The 13,367-nt window shown below is 42.8% G+C and overlaps 1 pseudogene; it reads right to left on the bottom strand.

The window, feature by feature from the left end:
- Positions 1-8,677: 8,677 nt before the first annotated feature.
- LOC139459233 (BTB/POZ domain-containing protein 6-like) lies at positions 8,678-12,824 on the bottom strand (annotated as a pseudogene).
- Between the last annotated feature and the right edge of the window lie 543 nt (positions 12,825-13,367).

Below are 13,367 nucleotides of genomic sequence, written 5' to 3'. Positions count from 1 at the left end.
GATGTGCCTGAACAAACAAAATGAAAACATTCTGTATTCCCAATGAGGAAAACTAAAAACCTTAAATATAACTGAAAACGTATGTTTTCTTCAAACCTTTATAACTGTTTGGACAAATGAAAGAGCCGCAATATGGTCGAGGGTGAGTTGATCGCGGGCTGGGATCACGACAACCTCATCATGATCCTTGGTTTGACACTACCGTAAACTTATATACTACTCAAAAGAAGTTAAGGATCACCCGATTCTTTCATATTGGTAATTGTTAATCTGTCATGGCATGATAGATTAACTATTGTAATATGAAAAAATCAGGTGATCCTTAACTTCTTTTGAGTAGTATATTTCACAAACACAGAAACGACCTACTCCAAACTGGGCTTCCATCTCACATTAAGATGTCACTCACTCCACCCACACTAAGATGTCACTCATTCAGTTCACCCACACTAACATGTTACTCACGCCATCCACACTATGGTGTCAGTCACTCACTCCACCCACACTAACATGTCACTCACTCACTCCACCCACACTAAGATGTCACTCACTCCATCCAAACTATGGTGTCAGTCACTCACTCCACCCACACTAACATGTCACTCACTCACTCCACCCACACTAACATGTCACTCACTCCATCCAAACTATGGTGTCCGTCACTCACTCAACCCATACTAACATGTCACTCACTCCATCCACAATAACATGTCACTCACTCAGTCAACCCACAGTAACATGTCACTCACTCACTCCACCCGCACTAACATGTCACTCACTCACTCCACCCACACTAACATCTCACTCATCCAATCCACCCACACTAACATGTTACTCACCCACTCCACCCAAACTAAGATATCACTCATTCCACCCACACTAACATGTCACTCACTGCACCCAAACTAGCATGTCACTCACTAACTGCACTCACACTAACATGTCACTCACTCAGTCCAAACACACTACGATGTCACTCACTCACTCCACCCACACTAACATGGCACTCACTCAGTCCACCCACACTAACATGTCACTCACTCACTCCACCCACACTAACATGTCACTCACTCACTCCACCCACACTAACATGTCACTCACTCCAACCACACTAACATGTCACTCACTCACTCCACCCACACTAAGATGTCACTCACTCACTCCACCCACACTAACATGTCACTCACTCAGTCCAGTCACACTAACACGTAACTCACTCCACCCACACTAACATGTCACTCACTCACTCCACCCACACTAACATGTCACCCACTCACTCCACCCACACTAACATATCACTCACTCACTCCAACCACACTAACATGTCACTCACTCAGTCCACCCACACTAACATGTCACTCACTCACTCCACCCACACTAACATGTCACTCACTCCAACCACACTAACATGTCACTCACTCACTCCACCCACACTAAGATGTCACTCACTCACTCCACCCACACTAACATGTCACTCACTCCATCCAAACTATGGTGTCCGTCACTCACTCAACCCATACTAACATGTCACTCACTCCATCCACAATAACATGTCACTCACTCAGTCAACCCACAGTAACATGTCACTCACTCACTCCACCCGCACTAACATGTCACTCACTCACTCCACCCACACTAACATCTCACTCATCCAATCCACCCACACTAACATGTTACTCACCCACTCCACCCAAACTAAGATATCACTCATTCCACCCACACTAACATGTCACTCACTGCACCCAAACTAGCATGTCACTCACTAACTGCACTCACACTAACATGTCACTCACTCAGTCCAAACACACTACGATGTCACTCACTCACTCCACCCACACTAACATGGCACTCACTCAGTCCACCCACACTAACATGTCACTCACTCACTCCACCCACACTAACATGTCACTCACTCACTCCACCCACACTAACATGTCACTCACTCCAACCACACTAACATGTCACTCACTCACTCCACCCACACTAAGATGTCACTCACTCACTCCACCCACACTAACATGTCACTCACTCAGTCCAGTCACACTAACATGTAACTCACTCCAGCCACACTAACATGTCACTCACTCACTCCACCCACACTAACATGTCACCCACTCACTCCACCCACACTAACATATCACTCACTCACTCCAACCACACTAACATGTCACTCACTCAGTCCACCCACACTAACATGTCACTCACTCACTCCACCCACACTAACATGTCACTCACTCCAACCACACTAACATGTCACTCACTCACTCCACCCACACTAAGATGTCACTCACTCACTCCACCCACACTAACATGTCACTCACTCAGTCCAGTCACACTAACATGTAACTCACTCCACCCACACTAACATGTCACTCATTCACTCCACCCACACTAACATGTCACTCACTCACTCACTCCACCCACACTAACATGTCACTCACTCACTCACTCCACCCACACTAACATGTCACTCATCCAGTCCACCCACACTAACATGTTACTCACTCACTCCACTCACACTAACATGTCACTTACTCACTCCACCCACACTAACATGTTACTCACTCACTCACGCCGACATATCACTCACTTATTCCAGCCACACTAAGATGTCACCCACTCACTTACGTAACCTGTACTAAGATGTCACTCACTTACTCAAGCCACACTAAGATGTCACTGATTCCTCCACGCACACTAAGTATAGATTAGACCACGAGGACCCAGTGTCTAATCCTTGAAATGGTTAATTTAACTTTCAAAGATTAGACACTTAGGTCCGAGGTGTCTAACATAATTAAACCATGTCCAACATTTTTGGCACCTAAAATGCTCAAAAAATATTGTTTTGTTCAAGGTATCTTGAAAGATATTCAGGAACTCTATGCTCAACTGCGAGAACACAATGTGAGTCGGCCCTGCGTGAAGCACGTGAAATGTGCCTTTTGCACGTGCACCTCGCACTTTGCCGATTTGGTTTATGAAATGTATGTCCCGGGGCAAGTTTTCCATTCATTTTGGACCAACTCGAGCACATTTATCAATCAACTAGATATTACTTGCCCATGTTGATGGGCCTATTATGAGCAAATATAGCCCTGAGCAAGATAATATTTTTTTTCTTCTATCTGTTCGTTTCGTTGAACGAAACGCTACAAAATCACAAGTACTGTACGGATACTAGAATACATAGAGTAACATACTGTATAAAAATTGCATAAAACACATTTCGCAGTTCATAAAGGGATATGCAATTGGTACTGATATTTAGTTGTTAATTTCATACTCTTTTTCCCCATGTCGCCGTGGGTGATTGAGTGAGTGAGTTGTGTTTAACGCCGCCTTAAACAATATTACAGTTATATCGCGGCGTGTCAGCTTAATGTGGGAGAAAAGCACAAAGTGATGCAGGTCTCAGACGTTTATCACTTCGGTGAAACCCACGAGCACGGGTATGGTGCTGACAAACCTAGAAACATAATCGAGGCAAACCGGGATTCGAACCCACAATCATAGGTTTCTGGCGTGTCCACGGGACGCAACTCTGCACAGAGAATCGCGGCGCCTTAGACGACTGGGCCACCCGTGCCCCCCGCCGTGGCTGTTGACTTCATTCGTTAGTTACATTCAATCAGTGCGGACTTTGGGGGTTCGAATCCCGCTGGCGACAAACGTTTTCCATGAAATTGTTCTTTCATCAAGATAAATGATAGCTGAAAAAAGAAGTTCCGTCATTGCCAAGTGGTGTTTAACTAACAATTCATTTAGTTAGAACACGGTCAAAGACAAAGGAGCCATGGTTTAAGATTCCGCTCATTCACTCACTCAACCCACACTGAAATGTCACTCACTCTACCCACACTAAGATGTCACTCACTCACTCTAATTATTACGGTCCATAATGATTCAGTTGTTGCTAAGATACCACTTGACCCATAAGTAAATATGATAATACTTACATTGTAATTCAAACTTTAAGGAAAGTTAATTGAAGCTGACATATTTTTATATTTTCCCCTTTCTGGAAAACGATTAGCACGTATTCTCTAACACCTCCCTATACAGAGGACCTCACTGAATCTGAGTGTGGGTTCGTTCCAAGCAAGCGTCTGAAAGAATAGGGTGTTCAAGCTATGTGACTTTTCGTGTCGTCGTACCCCGACCGCGTGGATCGTTGCTCACAAGATCAATCAGAGCATTATCTGGTCCCGTCTCATTATTTACAGGCTGTCGTCATATGTTTTTAATATTGCTGAGTACGGTAACATGTCACTCACTCACTCCACCCACACTAACATGTCACTTACTCCACCCACACTAAGATGTCACTCACTCACTCCAGTGGCACGAAGATGACACTCACCCTACCTACACTAAAATGTTATTCACTCCACCAACACTAAGATGTCTCTCACTCACTCACTCCACTGACACAAAGATGTCACTCACTCAGTCACTCCACCCACACTAATATTTCACTCACTCACTCCACCAACGCCAACATATCACTCTTATTCCACCCACACTAAGATGTCACCCACTCACTTACGTAACCTGTACTAAGATATTACTTGCCCATGTTGATGGGCCTATTATGAGCAAATATAGCCCTGAGCAAGATAATATTTTTTTTCTTCTATCTGTTCGTTTCGTTGAACGAAACGCTACAAAATCACAAGTACTGTACGGATACTAGAATACATAGAGTAACATACTGTATAAAAATTGCATAAAACACATTTCGCAGTTCATAAAGGGATATGCAATTGGTACTGATATTTAGTTGTTAATTTCATACTCTTTTTCCCCATGTCGCCGTGGGTGATTGAGTGAGTGAGTTGTGTTTAACGCCGCCTTAAACAATATTACAGTTATATCGCGGCGTGTCAGCTTAATGTGGGAGAAAAGCACAAAGTGATGCAGGTCTCAGACGTTTATCACTTCGGTGAAACCCACGAGCACGGGTATGGTGCTGACAAACCTAGAAACATAATCGGGATTCGAACCCACAATCATAGGTTTCTGGCGTGTCCACGGGACGCAACTCTGCACAGAGAATCGCGGCGCCTTAGACGACTGGGCCACCCGTGCCCCCCGCCGTGGCTGTTGACTTCATTCGTTAGTTACATTCAATCAGTGCGGACTTTGGGGGTTCGAATCCCGCTGGCGACAAACGTTTTCCGTGAAATTGTTCTTTCATCAAGATAAATGATAGCTGAAAAAAGAAGTTCCGTCATTGCCAAGTTGTGTTTAACTAACAATTCATTTAGTTAGAACACGGTCAAAGAGAAAGGCGCCATGGTTTAAGATTCCGCTCATTCACTCACTCAACCCACACTGAAATGTCACTCACTCCACCCACACTAAGATGTCACTCACTCACTCTAATTATTACGGTCCATAATGATTCAGTTGTTGCTAAGATACCACTTGACCCATAAGTAAATATGATAATGCTTACATTGTAATTCAAACTTTAAGGAAAGTTAATTGAAGCTGACATATTTTTATATTTTCCCCTTTCTGGAAAACGATTAGCACGTATTCTCTAACACCTCCCTATACAGAGGACCTCACTGAATCTGAGTGTGGGTTCGTTTCAAGCAAGCGTCTGAAAGAATAGGGTGTTCAAGCTATGTGACTTTGCGTGTCGTCGTACCCCGACCGCGTGGATCGTTGCTCACAAGATCAATCAGAGCATTATCTGGTCCCGTCTCATTATTTACAGGCTGTCGTCATATGTTTTTAATATTGCTGAGTACGGTATTGAACAACAAAAACAAACGATGACTGTCATCGCCTGTTACGATCAAGCTCTTTCGCAGCGGGTGACACCTTCGTTTCACTCCCAGTAAAATCGTTCACCATTTTGGAAGTGACATGAATCTTGGAATTGGCCCTCTTGTGTATGGCTGTTAATATGGGAATTCTATACCATAATTAATTTTGAAAAGGTTTAGGACTCCCCCTTACATTCTTACCACACCAATAACATGATAGTGGAAATGAAATAGAAATTCAAATTGACGAACAAAGAATAGTATTTAGCTGGGGAAGAGTATTCGACGTCATCACTATTGTCAGTAGCGAGTTCAGCTCCATGCATGGTTGTCCCGTGTCCCAGTGGTGAGCTGTAACTAGTGGTAGCGACAGTACACATGAGTTTTGAGAGCTCCGCTGTTGCTGTGAGGCGAACAGCAAAGGGAGATAATCAGGAACAGACATTAGGACTTCAAGTTTCGATTTGCCACTGCGTTCATCAGTACTAACTGGCTAAAAGCGACCTGTGGACTAAATGAGCTGCATCTAGGTTAACACAAGTATGAACATGTCCCTGGAACATTTCACGATATACAATCATTGATGTAAATATACGCAAGATATCTTTACCTGTGTGTGTAACACCCTCAATAAAACACTACCCCCGTCTTGCTTCCTGGTTGAAGTCACGTGACATCTACAGTCTCACCGAAATACAAAGGCTATCGAGGTCACTTTTAGCCACGGAAAGTTTTTACTGAATCAGACATCAGCAAGGACACGCGTGGTGGACAAGACTTTGTCCTGGCCAAGTCGGACCGAACGCTTGATATTCCCATCTGAATGCACTGAGAAGTGAGAGAAAAATGAAATGAGTTACTTTAACTTCCTTGCTTATATGAGCACAATTCGGTGTTTTATGTCATTTCAATTTCGTATATAGTTAGATTCAGTTTTGTCGGATAGATTGAATTGTGTATCACTGTAGTTGAAAGTATTTGATACGTTTAAAATCCTATTTCGTTTTAAGATTATTCTTTTTCATGTTACCTAGCTCAGCCCTCTCACCGCCCGCTCGACTTCCTGATTTCCAAGCGTTTTAGTCGCAGTAACTAAACTATGTTCCACGTTTGTGGTTTGTGATTGTTGATTAATGTTATGTGTGTATCCTGAATCAATAATATGTACGTATTGTCGTCGATAATTGAGTAATTAGCCAATATTAACGTCCAGGCCCGGTCCGACTTTTAGGCAGCCACGATACCTTTGTTAGAACCTACACCCAAACGTCGCTCCTAATTGTAACAAGCAGAGATTGCTGCAGGGCATCAAGTGTTCCCCGCCATATACAGTATTCACCCTCAATGGACTTTCAAAACTTCCAAAGTTGACACAGCTTTAACATCAGAAGTCAACCAAAAGTAAAACCAATCCTAAAACGATCAGTAGCTATCACTATAATTCACACTACCTGGGACAACGTGGACCACTATATACACTAATGGAACCAGGAATCCAAGAATCCATCTTACATTAAGATGCATGTCACTGTGACGTTGGAGCAAGAGATCTGAGATGATTTGTCGGTTCCTGGAGAAATACGACAGACAATGAAATGTGTATGGTGTAGACAATTAAAGGCCCTCGGCTAGTACTGTAAAGGCCGTACAGTGTGTGTTTGTTATGTGTGTCTATTTTGTGGGTGGGGAAGAGAATTTACCGTATGCCAATTACAAACAAGACCCACAAAAATATATAAAAAGTTCTGAGGCTGATTAACAGTATGTTATATTGTTCGGTAATGATGTTAACCGTTTTTGATGGTTCATTGCGGTGCTTATCATCTCAGAAGTGTTTTTGACAGTGCAGTTCAAGTACAGTGATTCAAGTTAGAGGGCGGGTCTAGTCTAGGCTGAATGCACGACTCTGTAGTTCTCTTTAATCTATATGAATCTGTAGCTCATATGTGCAATATTCGTCTGATTCAATCATAAGCCTTAGCTACTACATACACTGACATGCAATCACGGGTGGTCGGGTAGCCTACAGGTTAAAGCGTTCGCTCGTCATGCCGAAGACCCGGGTTCGATTCCCGACATGGGTACAATGTGCGAAGCCCATTTCTGGTGTCTCCGCCGTGATATTGCTTTAATATTGCTAAAAGTGGCGTAAAGCCATACTCACTCACTCACTCACTCACTCACTCACTCACTCACTCACTCACTCACATGAAATCAGCATGTTACAGTGTCTCTAGTGACAAAAAGGAAAGACCCAATTCAGTTTCACTATTAAGAACATGTAATTATAACCAAAACATACAATTACTCAATATTTACACAAATGACAAATATAATCTGGCAAACTAACATATATGTGAAAAGCAAAATAGGTAAATACTCAACTCCTCCAATCGAACAGATTCCTGAGCCTGGTCACAAACGAATTCCAACACAGTGGCAAAGCTAATCAATCACAGGTCAACCTTTGGTCCACCTTTACTGTAAGCTCAATAACCTGTTTGGTTACAATACATGTTACTCTTTGTTTTATATAAATAATAATCAAAAACAAGTATCAGTTTATGCATTCAATCGAAACATCTTGCTACTGAAGGTATGTCATCAAGCTGCTGATAATATTGTCATCAACGTAAAAGTGATGGAGCACTATACACAACATGTTATGATCTTAGCAACCTGTTTCTCCTCGTAGGCACGTAAGTAATGTTGCCTCGGAAATAGAACATGTAAATACAGTCATGTTGACTCATGTGAAAAACAATTAAGCATCAATGGCCAAATATAGGTACCATTCATGTGCTGCTGTCCGTGATTTATACCCGTTAACATTAATGACGTACATAGACGGAAGAGTTGGAAGGAGAGTTGTCTCTCAACCGCCTTGTATAAATACGCTACACGTTGTAGAAAACCCCACTGATTAATCCATATTCTAGGCTGTTACTAGAAGAACTCTCCTTACAGTTCTCCAGTGTCCACACAACACCTGATGTTTCATGTGTCATCAAAGACTGTTTGTTCATTGTACACGTATATACTCTATGGTTATTGCCCTCCCTAGTGACTTTGATTTTTATCTTCTCTCCTTTGCTAACAGTCAGAGGTGAAGGAAACATCACCACATCTGAGAGTTGCCCCTCTGTCACATCCAGGTCCTGGTGATGCTTCAGCAGGGTTTTGTCATCACTGTCAGTAACAACTATGTCTACAGACACCTTGTCCACCAGCTTCCCAGCATACACCCTCAGCCCGGTCAGGTGAACACTGGCATCACAGGATATATACAACGCATCACGTCGACATTTATCATAGTAATCAGTCTCGTTGTACTTTTCGTCAGGAGGTAAGCGAGACAAGACATAGACAGGAGATTTCCGAGATTTGTCACAGAACGGTCGTATATCCAGGTCGCTTATGGAGTATTTTCGTAATAACATCAAGGCATAGGCATTACTTAAAATACCTTCATTGCAGACAGTTGTGGCAAATATTACTTCTGAAATAGCGTGAAAACGAATAAGAAACAAACACTCTCCAAGCACTTCCCTTTTCTCTTCTGGAGTTACCTCCTTTCCCTGACGTCTACATTCAGCTTCTGCCCACGACATCACGGATCGGAAGATGCAAATCTCGTCAACTCTCATGTCATCTGCCTTCAGGATCAGCTTTAGACATTCCTTGCTTAGATCACAGAAACCCTCGCTAGCAACACTCACTTCGGCATTGGATTTAATGACTTCAAGAGCTGTTTCTTTCAGGTCTTCTTTATCAAACAGGTCTGCTTGTTGTAGAAATAAACATGCGTTGGTAGGCGACAAAGATTGTAAGCAGAACTCCTCACATTGTTTCTCCAGTCCTCTGGTGTTGTATTTCCTAGCAGCGTACATCAGACCAAGGACAGTGTTAGGAGTTAACTCTACCTCCCCCGTGTAAAGGTACCTGGTGATGAAATGTTAATATCATGTAAACAAAATGATTTTTGATAATGTTATATGGCCAGGTACTACAAGTTGTTACTGGTTGGTACAGAAACTATGGTATATCAGTGTAAAAATACCTGAACTTATCGGAACGACTGAATGATGTAATTACAAGTCAGAACACACGGAAAAGGCTTCAAGTTGTATACTTGTATACGCAGAATTTAGTTATACATGTGTCAACTAAACATCTCAACTAACCTTAGAAAGGTCTTGAAGTTGTCTGTCTGTATATCAGGAATCAGTACTTGGCCCGTCTCGGGGATCGATCCACAGAACATCGCGTGAAACACGCAACTACGGCTGACTAAAATAAACTTGTGAGCCTCGATTGTCTCCTTTTGATCTCCGACGAGAAAGGTCACATCAGCCAACAACAAACTGTCCAACATGTGCAGGTTGGTTTCCGGGAAGGTCTTCCCATTTTGCCAATTTTCAACATCAGTTGCCATAATGTGCCTGAACAAACAAAATGAAAACATTCTATATTCCCAATGAGGAAAGCTAAAAACCATAAATATAACTGAAAACGTATGTTTTCTTCAAACCTTATACTGTTAGGCCAAATGATAGAGCCACAATATGGTCGAGGGTGAGTTGATCGCGGGCTGAGATACCGGATTCGCCCTCATCATGATCCTTGGTATGACACTACCGTACACTTATATTTCACTTATATCTCACAAACACAGAAACGACCTACTCAAAATTCGGCTTCCATCTCACATGAAGATGTCACTCACTCCACCCACACTAAGATGTCACTCACTCCACCCACACTAACATGTCACTCACTCACTCCACCCACACTAACATGTCACTCACTCACTCCATCCAGACTAACATGTCACTCACTCACTCCACCCACACTAACATGTCACTCACTCACTCCACCCACACTAACATGTCACTCACTCGACCCACACTAAGATGTCACTCACTCACTCCACCCACACTAACATGTCACTCACTCACTCCACCCACACTAACATATCACTCACTCACTCCACCCACACTAACATGTCACTCACTCACTCCACCCACACTAACATGTCACTCACTCCACCCACACTAACATGTCACTCACTCCACCCACACTAAGGTGTCACTCACTCCATCCTCACTAAGATGTCACTCACTCCATCCACACTATGGTCTCAGTCACTAGCTCAACCCACTCTACGATGACACTCACTCCCCATTCCCAAACTAAAATGTTATTCACTCCGCCCACACTAAGATGTCTCTCACTCACTTACTCAACCGACACTAAGATGTCACTCACTCAGTCACACCACCCACACTAAGATTTCACTCACTCTCTTACGCAACATGTAGAAAGATGTCACTCACTTACTCCAGCCACACTAAGATGTCACTGATTCACTCCACCCACACTAAGTATAGGTTAGACCACTCGGACCCATTGTCTAAAGTTACGTAATAATAACGTTGTGACAACGTTGTATCACTACGTTACCAATTCACAACCTTATCACAACGTTGTGAAAACGTGGTGTGTTAGCTGGGTAATCCTGGGTTAATTAAACCACGAGGCGCTTGAAATGGTTAATTAAACCACGAGGCGCGCACATATTGTTTTGTTAAACGTATTTTGAAAGATATTCAGGAACTCTATGCTCAACTGTGAGAACACTGTGTGAGTCGGCCCTGCGTGAAGCACGTGAAATGCGTTCCCCGAGCCTTTCGCGCGACGTGGCTGAAGACTACATTCGTTAGCCCTCAGTGCGGACTTTACGGGTTCGAATCCCGCTGGCGACAAACGTTTTTCATGAAATTGTTCTATCAAGACAAATGATAGCTGAAAAAAGAAGTTCCATCATTGCCAAGTGGTGTTTAACTAATAATTCAGTTAGTTAGACCACAGTCAAAGACAAAGGAGCCATGGTTTAAGATTTCACTCATTCACTCATTCAACCCACACTAAGATGTCACTCACTCCACCCACACTAAGATGTCATTCACTCACTCTAATTATTACGGTCCAAAATGATTCAACTGTTGCTAAGATACATATCACTGACCCATTGTGTTGGTATAAGTAAATATGATTATGCTTTCATTGTAATGACAACTTTAAGGAGTGTTAATTGAAGGTAAAATATTTTTTTAATGTCCTCTTTCTGGAAAACGGTTTGCATCTAGACGTATCTTGTCACACCTCCCTATACAGAACACCTCACTGAATCTGAGTGTGGCTATGTCCCCAGCAAGCGTGTGAAAGAATAGGGTGTTCAAGCTATGTGATTTTGCGTGTCATCGAACCCCGACCTCGTGGATCGTGGCTCACAAGATCAATCAGGGCATTATCTGGTCCTGTCTCATTACTTACAGGCTGCCGTCATTTACTTTTAATATTGATGAGTACAACGTTTAACAACAAAAACAAACGATGAGTATGGTCTCTTATCACGAACAAGCTCCTTCTCAGTGTGTGACACCTTCGTTACACTCCCAGTAAAATCGGTCACCAGTTTGGTAACAATAATCTTGAAATTGGCCCTCTTGTGTGTGACTGTAAATTTGGGAATTCCATACCATAATGAATTTTGAAAAGGTTTAGGACTCCTTACATTGTTACCACACCAATTACATGATAGTGGAAATGAAATAGAAATTCAAATTGACACACAAAGAAAAGTATTTAGCTGGGAAAGAGTATTCGATGTCACCAGTATTGTCGGTATCGAGTTCAAGTCCATGCATGGTTGTCCCGTGTCGTAGCGTGGAGCTGTAACTGGTGGCAGTATACATGAGTATAGAGAGCTCCGCTATTGCTGTGAGACGAACAGCAAAGGGAGACAATCAGGGATATACACTAGGACTTCAAGTTTTGATTTGCCACTCCGTTCATCAGTACTAACTGATAAAAGTGACCTGCAGACTAAATGAGCTGCGTCTAGGTGAACACAAGACTAGTATGTACATATCACGATATGCAATCACTGATGTAAATATACGCCTGGTTGTTTTACCTGTATGTGTAACACACTCAAGACCACACGACCCGTCTTGCTTCCTGGTTGAAGTCACGTGACATCTACAGTCTCACTGAAATACAAAGGCTGTCGAGAGCACATTTACATTGTGCTCCTCTCATGTCAACACTGACGCAGTCTCTCCTGTGTTTGGAGAGGAGTTGTGGGTTCGGTATACGTGGCACTTTATGTATCCTGGCTACGTCTACTGTAGCCCAGATATGCTCCGCATTCACCTGCACGATGGACCATAGTGTATAGATCTTGTTTTAGCTGAATCTAAAGTATAAACGCATTTCTGAATCATTCAACTCACCATCTGACATCTGTGTTTAAAGATACAGGTTCACAAGGGATAATGATCAGTACACTGTTGTTAAGAAATGTGGTATCCTTATTGGTACCTACTCAAGACACCAATTTGGCATTTGCCCACGGAACATTCTTACTGAATCAGACATCAGCCAGGGCACCCGTGGTGGACAAGGCTTTGTCAGGCGTGGCTCAAAACTGCGGTACAAAAAGTGCTCTAAGGTCAAACTGAAACAGCCGCTGTCACTATAGCTTAAACTGCCACAAGAAATAATGACTTCAGTGAAAGACTA

The sequence above is a fragment of the Haliotis cracherodii genome, unplaced genomic scaffold (assembly GCF_022045235.1).
Source record: "Haliotis cracherodii isolate W230 unplaced genomic scaffold, xgHalCrac1.p SCAF_13, whole genome shotgun sequence".
Lineage (NCBI taxonomy): Eukaryota > Metazoa > Mollusca > Gastropoda > Lepetellida > Haliotidae > Haliotis > Haliotis cracherodii.
Note: the sequence above shows the minus strand (reverse complement) of the source record. Positions and strands in the feature narration are given on the sequence as shown.